The sequence below is a fragment of the Rhipicephalus sanguineus genome, chromosome 1 (assembly GCF_013339695.2).
Source record: "Rhipicephalus sanguineus isolate Rsan-2018 chromosome 1, BIME_Rsan_1.4, whole genome shotgun sequence".
In the NCBI taxonomy this organism is placed as follows: Eukaryota; Metazoa; Arthropoda; class Arachnida; order Ixodida; family Ixodidae; genus Rhipicephalus; species Rhipicephalus sanguineus.
The window spans coordinates 64903681-64916792 of NC_051176.1; the positions used below are offsets into that span (position 1 = coordinate 64903681).

The following is a 13112-nucleotide window of genomic DNA, read 5'->3' on the forward strand; positions in this document are numbered from 1 at the left end:
ACAACAAGGCTTTAAACTTTTATGTGGTTCACTGGCAATGAGAGAAAGAGGCTATGAGAGAAACCACTGGCAAAAGCTTTGGATTTTTCTTTCCACAAAATGAAGGATGTTTGCATTTATCAGCACTAGAATGCAGCCGTTATGACAGAGTTCAACCCGCAAGCAGAATGCCACATCCAGAGACACCATAAGCAGAGGTCGTCACACTTTCACATTTCTCATTTTTGAAGAGCATCTGCGTTCCTTTCTGTAGCACTGCGAATTGCTTCTTAGTTCATGGAAAAAATACACGGCACCCTTGAAACCTGGGTCTCACATGACACAACATTCTAAAACAGAGGCCAAGGGACATCAAACATCCTACGCATAGAATATCAAATACACTTCACGAGTGCGCTCTACAGGTGACAACGTATGCACGGGAAAAATCTATTCAGATTCTCGAAAATTTATTAAAATATTTCAAAACATATCAGGCCCATTTACGACTCTCCTGATAAAAAGCTGTGTGCCAAGCTTTGTTTGTTGTAAGGGCTTGTGCAAACAATTCTATTTCATTCCATTTACATAGTTATGTAATTTATAGAAAGTATGAAAATTTTTACTTTATTACAGTCTTTCAAAGTCAGGACGTTGTGCTATTCACCTTTTTTGCATTGCGCTGTGGTGCCACCTAAGCGGGCACTGTGAGAAAGATAACATACGGCATCGGTGGCGGGTGCGCACTACATGAAGGAGGCTGGAATGATTTTTTTCTTTCGCTTTAATAATTCTCGTTTTTCGACGATGCGCTAGGCACCGATGCTGAAGAAGACTGGCACAACTGACAGCCACAAGTCATCGCATACAGTGCGATTTTTTTTGCGCCATTTACGTCAACAAAACCAGTAACCTTGCCTTGAGCAGATGAACAAGTGCAGCGCAGAGAAATGAAATTGCCACAGTGCGTTAGCTTGCATTTTATATTTATACTCCTGCTTAACGTGAAACAGAACAAGTTTCTGAAAGAGCGATTAAAGGTCTTAGTAAATTAAGTCTATTAGATTAATTAAGTCTATTAGATTAATTAAGTCTATTAGTTATTAATTAAGTCTCTGTTAAAGCTGACACAAATCGAGCGCATGCGCCTGTCCCTGTTGGACCTGAACTGATGTTAAGATGAAGGTTAATGATGAAATTTGCTGGTACTGTTGAGCTATTTCTGTAACCATCTTTAAATGGGTAATAACGCTCGTTGGAACTTCACGACATCTCAAGAAAGTGGCGCATTTGTTTACGAGGCCTTCACGACATCTCAAGAAAGTGGCGCGTTTGTTTACAAGAAATTTGATCACATAACAATACACACAAACCTAACACAACGTAATTGCACTTCGTCCATGGACTCCAGTCGCTGCTACCGCAGCCTTCAGGAAAGAACATACGCTGGCTTACCAATAATATATATATAATAATATCTGGGGTTTAACGTCCCAAAACCACCACATGATTATGAGAGACGCCGTAGTGGAGGGCTCCGGAAATTTCGACCACCTGGGCTTCTTTAACGTGCTGGCTTACCAATGTTGGCAGCACAGCGCCAGTGCCGTGTCACCACTTCTCATTTCTTGTGTGCCACCGCATCATCAATAATAATAATAATAATAGAAATTAAGGCAGCTTCCTACCTAAGGTGCCAAGCCTGAAGGAAGTGCGGAGCTGGGTGGCCTGCCTTGTTTCTCTGTTTTTTCTTTTTTTTCCTCTGTCTATTTCTCTTCCTATCTTTCTCCCTTCCCTTTCTTTTTCTCTCTCGCTTCCTCTTTCTTTCATTTTTTTTCTCACTCCGATTCTCTCTCTCTCTTTCTGCCTTTCATTCTCTATATTTTACTTTCTCATTCTTTCCGTGCTTGCTTTATTCTCTCCCCTCCTCCTTTCCCTCCTCACCCTCACATCTCTCCTCATCACTCTCACTTCCCAATTCCCACCCCCTTGCTTGCTATACTATACAAGGCTATGTTATGCTCTGCTAGTATGCATGGATAGCCGAGTGGTTACGATGCTCGCCTTCGGATCATGGGTACGTGGGTTCGAATCCCGCCTCGCCAGGAAATTTTTTTCTGCCAAGAATTTTTGTTTCTTTCAACCTCTCTTTCTTTCTCTCCCTCTGTAGTCATTCTCTCACCGATCGAAGTTATTGCATCCCACGAAGGACAAATCGGCACACGTGTTCTGGCAGCAAAGCAGAAGAGGAAGAACAGTACGAAGAGGAAGAAGAGGTCAGAGAGTGCGTGCCAGTTTACAATGATGATCACTTCTGTTCACCCATCACGGAGTAACGGCAACCTTAAACAGCTCCACTGTTAATAATTGTTGCAGTTGTACGCTCCAAAATCATAATATGATTATTAGAAACACCGTAGTCGAGGACTCCGAAAATTTCGACCACCTGGGGTTCCTTAACGGGTGCCTAAATCTAAGTCCAGCATGTCGCTTCCACCAAAATGTAGCCACAGCAGCCAAGATTCAATCCCACGGCCTCCAGGTCAACAATCAAGCACCATAACCACTAGACCACCATGGCGGGCACAGTATTGTTCACTTAAAGGGACCCTGCAGCTGACTGAGAATCAATCGCAAATTCCAGGTTGCGTGCTGCGCTACAATATTTGGCTCGCATGTCCTCAGAAGCCTCAACTACCAATCGGCAGAGTTTTCTGACAATGCCCAAAAAGTGTTGCAGGGCCCCTTTAAAATGGCATGACCATCCATCCCTTAATTATAAGAGCAGCTTACTTTGTTCCACTGTGTTACAATTACTTCACTGATAGCATATGAACTCGATCGATCTTTGGGTGTGCTAGGCCTATAGCACAGCCTATTGCAATCGCTGAAAAGATGTACTATCGGCATCAAATGAAACCCGAACAGCGGCATGCCTTCACAATGGTATAGTGCGCACCGTCCTGCCATCACCACTGATAGGCACGCGGATCCGGTTTGGCTGCACTGCGCATATGCGTGCCTGTCCATGGTGATAACTGGACGGCGCACACTATACCACTGCGAAGGCTTGCCGCTGTTCGGGTTTCATGTGACGCCGACAGTACACCTCTTCAAGCTGTGTGTGGACAAATGGCTAATGCCTAGAAAATTGCGCATTTCAATTTCACAAGCACATTCAGAGTATGTGTGAGCCCGAATATGTATGCATGCAAGCGCAGCTGCTGCAGCAATCGCATTTTCAGTGCTATCTTTTCGCTCAGTGGCTGAACGTGCCGGTCGGCAGGCTTCTTTTGTCGGCACGAAAGCATGAACACATCAGTGACTCACTGTCATCAGTGAGTCACCAATGAAAATTAAAACTGAAAGTTAATGCCGTACGTTTACCTTGATACCTCAAAGAGGTGGTGAGAATTTGCAGGAACAGCACCCGGCCATGCTCTAGCTGTTGGACAGACAAGCTGTAATTAGCAAACCACTCTTTCGGTCTGCCAGCTCTCTCCCTGCACCGTTACAGTGCTGTTTCCACAATTTCTCACAGCATTCATCTACCAACCTCGCTACCTAAGTTTGCGCACCGATCTCACCAGACCATCTGCGCATGCGCGAGTTTCCGACAGTGGCACTGCCGCCATCTTATTTGTAGTTCTCGGAGCGCTGCTGGTGCGGCTGCTTGCTGCGTGCTTCAGGTATATTGCCGTTTTGCACCAATCCTCGACACGCAAGAAGATTGAACGCGGTGGAAAACTGTGTCCGCACCTCCAATGTATGTTATTTTATTTCAGGTTAAACTGCATCCTAGCGCTAAAATAAAAAAAAGAACAGTTGATAGTGCTTACATGTGGCGAAGTCGTCTCGTTGGGTTGATGAGCTTGGGTCGTTTTGCTGAATAAATATTAGTAATAAAAAAAAGAAATCACGTTCCCGTCGTAATGAGAGCAAATATCTTCTTCAGTGAACGCAAGACACGCAAGCGACACAAGCTACAGTATCCGGGAAAAAAGACTTGCCTAAACTGTGTAGAGCTCTCCGCTACACGACAACAGGAGAAAAAAAAAAGCCGAAGGGACGAAAAACAGAAGCTTATTACGCTTTTTTTTTGTCGAGGCGACTGTTTTCATGTAAACTGTGTTGTCAACGCAAGACTTCGATCACAGTAATAAGTTAAACGTGAATGAAAAAAACTGTCGCCGTGAAGCAGGTTAGAGGCGCGTCCGCTGAACGGTGACTGGCCGCTCATGCCGTTTGCCAAAGGTTAACATCACAAAAATCTCGTGAATGGCATAATATTTCCTGCTGTACAAGGAATGGATGAGTCAGTAAGAGATTTTGGCGACAAACGCAATGCGGCGGACAAGCAGTAGCTCGCTCCGGCTGGCGGCGGAGGCCTCAGCCGGTGGCTCGGCGCCGGTATCGTCGCTAGGCCTACCGCTTCGAAACGGCAGTGTACGGTTAATAGCCCACGCTCATGAAGAAGTTCAGCTTTGATACCGCTGTTGCCCGCTTTATGATGCGTTCACAATAATATCGCATATTGAAAGGAATAGGGAAATCCCGGCGGCGGAGTTGGGTGCGATGCCGGCACGGCCGAGTTTTCGCCGTGCGCTCCACGGCGCGAGCTGTACACAGCATGCAGTTATAATCTTGGTCTCGTTCATGCTAGACGCTTGACAGTCGTCATCGCATTTGGTGAGAGGTCGGTTTAGGTCTCCCTATATATTAAAGCGATCTCTGTTGAGCCCGGAAAGGACGTTGTATCCAATCTGTCGCCGCTGGCGGCGATCGCCCAGGCAAGGGGATCGAGCTCGCGTTATATGAACTTTTGCTGTCGCCGATCGGTCCATCGTTCGCGCAGCAAGGTTGTTATGACGCAATAGGGCACTGAAAAACCACGATGCATCATGCACAGGGAGTTCACAAACACGTTGAACAAGAAAGTGCGCGGTAGTTGCGTCTCTGTCCGACTTCGTTGACTGTCGCACACATTCCTGTCGGAACTTGAAATCCCTCGAGAACACGTAAAATCCGAGTCCTTTTGCTTCAAGCTCCTGTTGTAGCATCCCAGCACACAGCACGTCAACCCAACCATCGCAAATCATCCAAATAAGGCCGCTAATGCAGCTCGCCAATGCACCAGCTGTAGGCAGCTGAACGTACCGAGTACTACAAGTACCGGCATGCACTGCGGCAGCGGTGGCGTAGCGCAACTCGCGGTGAGATCGGTCTATTATGAGCAACAAGAGCATACTTTACAACACCGAACAAGTGCTCAAAGATTACAAAGTGGGGAAATGCCACAGAAGTTATGTTTCCATCTCCTTCAAAATTCTGAAGTCTGACGTGCCAAAACGTCCAGATTATTTTTGACAACCTAAAGTTCTTTCATGCCCCCAATGCAAGAAGCACTAAGATTTTTGCATTTCACTCAATCCTGTGAAAACAGTGTCCTGCCTTGCAATTTGATGTACATCACTCAAACTGCGTAAATTTTCATATTTTTAGAGCTGCACGAGGTTTCGTTTTTGGTATGTAGTAATGACTTAAAGTTATGGGTAATTTTGTAACCAATAAATATAATTGAAAATAGAGTAAATATTTCCAACTCCTTAGCAGAGAGATCTGTTATTAGTCTATATGTGCATACTTTTTTTGCCCAATATTTATTCCAAGCCAAGGGCTCGTATCTGCCCAATCCGCCTTCTTCACGGTGCCGCAGCACATGCACCCTTCCCCTAGAAGAAAAGTCGTGAAACGTTTTGGTATGGTCTCCGCATTCCTCTCGATTTCGGAGCCTTTCATTCTGACGATTCCGGTTGTCCCCGATCTCCACGCAAAGCTCTGCCCCCTACCGGAACTGTAGAGGGCAGCAAAAGAAAACGAAAAAGGCGGATTGAAACCATCACCAGAACTGCCTCCGTCAAGGCTGCTGTAACAGGCCCGTGTGTAACTCAAGAGTAAAAAAAAAGAAAACTGTGCTTTCTTTTTTGCTGCATCTCACAGTAACAGAGAAAGTAATGCACAGTTCAAACACTTAAGTAACAGGACCAAACTTTCGGTGCTTGAAGTTCATCCACATGACAAAACTTGTTTTAGAAAGTACAGCATTATTTTAAATCAAAGTGCAAAAGCAGATATCTTTCTGGCTCTTTTTCAATGACTGCTGCCTTTCCAAGTCCCTAAAAAAAGGTTGCTCTAAAGCACCTGACACTAATTCATTACAGCCAATGCTCATCAATGTTGTAGCGAGTTCATCATGCCAGGATAACACAAACACATGCTAAGCTCATAAACACTTAACGAGGCACACTTGAACCAAGTAAACAAAATGGAACTGTAATTGACCCCCCCCCCCTCTGAACCCAACACTTTGCAGTGCTAGCAACATGCTAAGCTGAAGCCTTGCACCACATAGACCGACCCAAAAGCCACCACGACAGTGAGCGCTGCCAGGCCAGAAATAGGCTCTCAGCAGCACAGGCTCACGGTGCGCCTATATTTGCGGGACATGCCAGCCCACCCCTTTATCAGACACACTCATTTGGCTGTCTTCCAAGCCATGCTCTGGGTGTCAACTGCTTTGCACACAAAACACCTTCGAGATACCTACGATGTTAGCCGCTACAAACAGCCAGCAAGTCATGTAAACTGCCACGCCAGTAACATTTTACTAGCTTTGCCAGCTCTTAGCAGGAATACTCAGCGTTTAAAAGGGGGTGCCCAATAACAGGCCCCTCCACCACTAGAATGCTCGGCAAATAACGATTTCATAATACTCATCTCAACAACGCTGAACAGACAAAAAGGAAGCCACTCATTATGGGATAATTTCAGCGCACAGAACAAAGACGAAAGGAAGGAGACAAACAAGCGTGTGCTTGTCTTCTTTCTTCCATCTCTGTCTGTTTTGCGTGCACTGAAATCATTTCATAATGAATTTTTACCAACTCAATGCGAATGCTGGCCTTTCACCTAATTTTCATTACTTTACAAGGAAGCCACTACACAGTTCTGCAGTACCATCAACTTGGGGCTCACAAATAAAACTCAAAAATGCCTTAAGTTATCAGTAGTGCAATGGGTTTTAAAAAAGTAATGCTGCCAGACCTTTGTCCCACTCTGTACACACAACTGTCACAGGAAGGTGGGGCTTAAAAGGACAGCAAACAATGCCTCATCAGAATGCACTCAGTTAAGCACACCCTAACATTTTTTTAGGGTACAAAATAGTTAAAAGTATTTGAGCCCTCAGTACTACATGACACCCCACAGCAATGCCAGGTGGCTAGCAGAATGTGTGCAACATTGACTATGCCACATTGGAACTTGTCTTCAATATTCAAGTGGTCTTTAGAGTTTCTTGCAAGCAATGCGTGATTTGCATTACATTTCCAAGCATGGAGAATGTCTAACATGCGAGTGCACTGTACGAGTATAACATCTTTCATATGCAGGTCAACAAAGTAAATAAACGGCACTGCAAACAAGTCCCAAATTATCGACGCCATACATTTAGGGCACTGTCTGCATGTCATTACACATGTAATCTGATACAATAAGCCAATGTGAATACCAGCGAGTAAATGATTTTGCATGGCATACAAGCACCCCAGACACACACCGCTAGTGCCAGTAAACCAGTAATACATCAAGAACTGATACAACAAAAACAGTGAAACGCCGCCTGCTAAAATTGTGCACAAGTCACCAGGCATCCTCAGCATAAGGACATCAGGCATACCACAGCAGACATGCAACGAAACGATAAGCTTATCAGATACTGAAATGTTCTCTGTACTGCAAAAGTAGCGATTTGAAAATACATCTGGACTTTCTGCCACAAGAACTGATGAGCAAATTCTTTGAACAAGCCTTTAAATCTTAACACGCTACGTCAATTAACTGAGAACACAAAACATCCAGCTTCTTTTATCAGTTGAATGTCCGAGGCAACCATTTCAACAAATTACCCCAAAAACACGACTCTAAACGTTACCATGGAATAGTAAACGAGCAATTTTTGTTGTCACCCCCTTCGCAGCCTGCTAAATGCGAATGCTGGCCTTTCATACAAACAAAAGCTCAAAGGCCCCAAAAGTGACAAGTATCACTCCTCCATACAACTTGCTGATCACAAGACGATAACCAGCCACACCATCATGGCTCAGCCAAGATGTTGAAACAAAGCAAGCAGCTCCAAACCTTAAGGCATATGCAAACTACTTGCACACTTAATTCACTGTTATTCAGTGTGCCGAAAAAAAAGGTCACAGAATACAGCCCAACTGCCCTTTGCAAGCTGCTCAATGTGGCCAAGACTAGAAATATTCATAATAAAACACCAATTACATCCGAGTCTTACATGTCTAGCTTCTGCTCTTAAGCACTTTGTCCTGTTACAAGTTTGTGCATTTTGCTAGAATGATCATTCTCCCAGTTTTCTGTGCGGCAAATTCAAAAGTTTCTTCATCTCAAGTAAAGTTCTGTATGCATGAAGGGTTTTATACTCTCTCTGAAGAGTCAGCTAAGAATAGCGCCCTTTCTTACATGATACAATGTTTAGAAAAAAGATGATACAATACCTATACTAAAGTGTATTCAAGGGAATGAGGTTGATCACTTTCAGACGAAAACTGAAAATGCGAAGCAGTGGTGCAAGTTGACGTCCTGCATGCTTCAAGGTGAACATATAGTGTTTAGTACCAGTGTTCTAGAAGCGGGTGCAAATTGCAAGAAAACATCAGCGAAAGTTGTCGAAGGAAACTTTCACAATGGTTTGGAACACTAAGCTTTCATTACACTGCAGGGACTTGCATCAATTATTGCAATATTTACATGCCAGACTCGCAGCAATCTGCGAGCATAAAAGGTTTCATAATGATGGCACCAGATCCGATTTTTGATAGAAAATGGTGCCCCTGTCACAAGAGGCAAGAAAATGGAGTAATATTATATGCAGTAAATAACCGCAGATGAAGTTATCACTTGGCTACCAAAAACTCAGACACGCTGAAACTGAAAATGGTTGTTGAAAATGAAAAAGAGACTAGTACCTACATAATTTCACACTGTGAATTGTTCAAATGACTTGCTTGTATTGCTGGCCGAACAGTGAGTAGACAAAGCTGAAGTGGCTCAACGAACACGGCCTTCTGCTGTTGCACACTATACTCGCGGTCAACGTTTCTTTGCAATGAAGCAAAGGCTACAGAGTGAGATTGTGCGTATCCTACCGCCAATGAATGTAGTTCCACAATCACGTCCGTATTTTCTAGTTGAGATATAAAACCTACTCCTTTATTTTCTACATGTAGTTCTTTAAGACAGGACACAGCAGACTACAGCGAGATATTTGCATTGATTTCACTTTATATGTTGTCACTTTGCGATTTTGAACGTGTGAGTAGTAGTAGTAAAAAACATTTATTGCCATATAACGTTTCTGGGCAAGTGGGTGGGGTCCTCAGTCCAGGGGCTCCACTGGCCTTTGCGGCTCGCTGGGCTTGGTCGAGCAGAGCCAGCTGGCTCTCCCGATGCTTGCTAGCAAGCCAGCTCTCCCACTGCCTTGATCGTGTGAGAAAGTCCCACCTTTTAGGTGTACCTCAAACACTAAGCGGCGTCTGCATCGATATGCATCGCTGACTACGTGAAGCCATCCCTTTCCACAATGGTACAAGATGCTCGCCAAACCGGACTACTTCGTGTAGGAGTACATGTTCAGAAGCTCCACCCCCGTAGCTTTCCCTTCATTGCAAAGAAAAGTTGTCTGCAAGTATAGGTTGCAGGATTGTTTGCCAGCTGCAGTGACCGCATTTTAATGCAGTAGAACCTCGTTCATTCACACCTAATTTGAATATTTTGATAATGCCGAATAAGTGGCACGGTTCAGCCATGGTACATAGAACTCACGTGTTTAAAGAGCTCATTAATAAGCCCACAAATTGGGACTGCCATGGATAATTCAAACTGCCCATTGCCATAGCCAGCTCGTACTGTGGTGGTCCCCACTAAGCGACAGGTAGCACGACTTATTCTAACTACCATGTCATCAATCGACACCTCAGCAACAGCGCCTCAAAGGCGCGTCCTGGCTTAACACGTCCTGGCTGCCTTCTACATGCACTTTTTTTTTTTTTTCAGAATGGTTGTCTGCATCAGTAGTCCACTGCAGCACCCGTGGAGGCACACATCTACTACACGTTTATGTCCTACATTTGGCAACCTTCCAGCATTTCTCTTATGTCTCCTGTCGCAACAGTCAAGCGGGTGAAGGAAGCGATGCAGTGGTAAGATGGCTGAAACCCGCAAAACTGCATAATTTGCATCAGACCTGCCTTAAGATATCATTATGGCCATATTTTGGAGAAAGAGAAGACCAAAAGCACCCAAAAGGTGTCACCACAATGTTATGAGCACACAAAATCAAGCTGTCGCCAACTAAAGGACCCAGCTTCTTAGTGTAAGGGTCGATTCCACGAAAGATCGAAAAAGGGTGTATATTTGATGTTTCCGATTTTCCTGATAATTTTGTATGTTGTGCACATATGATTGCACAGCACGAAATCGCAGTTCGTTTTCAAATAAAAAATTTTTTCAACACAGCAAAATTCGACAAGTGTCGCCGGTTGACGACGACCATTTTACGAAGAATGCGTTTTCGTAACTTCGGAACCATGCTGGCAGCCACTGAAGCTATATATTACAAATATCTTTCTTTTTGGCGGAAGTAGAAGTAAAGAGGAAATAGCTCTTATCATTTCATGGAATTCTGAGTAAATTATGTATTTTTAAAAATTCACGAAAAACGCTGCGTTTTTGAAAATCAGTCAAATTTGGGACGCTATGGCTACTTCTGTGAACATCTTAGCTTGTTCATATTTGTAGTATGAATAGGCCTTTATGTGAATAATGAACCTCTGCATTTGTATTTCTCTAATAATTTTCAAAGTAGTAAATTTTCATGCTCGAAACACCAAAAAGAGAAAAGTGCTCCTCCATTCAAAAATCTATAATAAAAAAAACCCAATCTGAATTTTGTTCAAAGTCCTCCAAAATGTTCTCAAAGGACTGCAGAATGATATTATGAAAAAACATGTTGCATCATTTTTATTACAACAAAAGCAGAAAATGTCAAACATTGTGTTTCCAGAGCGTGGTGGCTACTGCGCAAAGGACATCTCTAGTAACAAGAAAATACAGTAACACGTCTTTTTTTCTTTTCTGAGCTTCGCTAAACAACAGTAATGATCTATGGTCGGAAATTGGGAACTGTTTTGTAAAGAAAAAGACCGTTACAATTAAATGCATTCGCGTGGTTTGCGACTTCACGCCAGTGTTAGACATCCCTCAGTCCACAGTATGCACTTTCAGTTGTAGCCTCCTTTTCTTTCATCTATTTCAGTTGAGTATAATTCATATCTTGAGTGCTAAAGAACGCATTCCCTCCATGCGTCTCTTATGATGATGTGCTGTGCCAGAATTGAGAGATTGGTATAAAAGCCAAGGTCTCTTCATGAATGGAAATGAATTTCTGGAGAGCGGTCGCCAAGAGGTGTGGTTTTTGTTGGCCCAAATGTGTACGTTCTCAAACCTTATGTGATCAATGCAGAGTTTAAAAAGAATCGATTACGTGAAGATTGGTGGCAGCAGTTCTGGCCAAGGACAAAACACGTTTTGTTTGCATTGCATCTGCTTTGTTTTGCATATCCTTCTTTCTCTTGAAGGAGTGCTGGCAGATCTGGTTTCCCTCTTGAATTGAGCGCGCATCCTGCTTCATGACCCTCCGCAAAAGAGTCTCGATCCGATATCTTCTACGTAACGAAAATTCTGCTGCAGCGGAATTTTCTTTTTGTGCACCATGAGGCAGTCCGTACAAAATCTCGGCCATGGCTGTAACCCCTACCCATAGCCACCTTCAGAGCGTAGGATAGTGATCGCATCAAAGTGAAGCACAATTTGGATGCTTAACTTCTATCTCAGGTGGTGTTTGGCTGACTGGCACAGCCGTACTCGTTGCTGTCGTCTGCTCAGGCGGGCGTCCATCGCGCCGCCCTTTGCACCTGTCCGCCTAACGCATGCTACTCCGTTTACACGAAGGCGTGTAGCGCGGGCCACTCGATCCACCACACGATGCGCACGGTGCGGATCCAGAGACCGGGCGGGAGAGCGACGAGCGGTGAAAAATGTATCGTGTAACCAACGCAATCGACACCCCAGCTTTTTCTCGTGCATAGCGACAAAGCCTGGCAAAGAATGTGTGGCTGCTGCGCTTAGGTTGCACTGCGGTACTCGCCGTTCACCACTGCCGCCATTTGCGATTTCTCACATTCTTACAATGCATGATCGACTCAGCTACACATATTTCGCGTTTAGCTTCGTTACTTTTATATAAGCGCATTTACTAAAAAAAAAAATTATCCAGAGGAATGAAAATGTCCGTGCTGCCCGTCGACGAGGAATGTAAGTGGTGTCGCAAATGCATTTAATTGGAACGATGTTTTTTTTTCTTTACAAAACAGTTCCCACTTTCCAACAATAGATCATTACTGCTGTTTAGCGAAGCTCAGAGAAGAAAAAAGACGTGTTACTGTATTTTCTTGCTACTAGAGATGTCCTTTACGCAGTGGCCACCACGCTCTGGAAACACAATGTTTGACGTTTTCTGTTTTTGTTCTAATAAAAATGATGCAACATGTTTTTTCATAATGTCATTCTGCAGTCCTTTGAGAACATTTTGGGGGACTTTGAACAAAATTGAGATTGGGTTTTTTTTATTATAGGTTTTTGAATGGAGGAGCACTTTTCTCTTTTTGGTGTTTCGAGCATGAAAATTTACTACTTTGAAAATTATTAGAGAAATACAAATGCAGAGGTTCATTATTCACATAAAGGCCTATTCATACTGCAAATATGAACAAGCTAAGATGTTCACAGAAGTAGCCATAGCGTCCCAAATTTGACTGATTTTCAAAAACGCAGCGTCTTTCGTGAATTTTTAAAAATACATAATTTACTCAGAATTCCATGAAATGATAAGAGCTATTTCCTCTTTACTTCTACTTCCGCCAAAAAGAAAGATATTTGTAATATATAGCTTCAGTGGCTGCCAGCATGGTTCCAAAGTTACGAAAACGCAT

At 43.7% G+C, this 13112-nt stretch overlaps 1 protein-coding gene across 4 annotated transcripts in view; it reads right to left on the minus strand.

Moving 5' to 3' along the window:
* Positions 1 to 13112, minus strand: part of LOC119392323 (serine/threonine-protein phosphatase 2B catalytic subunit 2) — a 124588-nt gene that overhangs the window by 95412 nt on the left and 16064 nt on the right. The gene's annotated exons all lie outside the window — the stretch shown is intronic.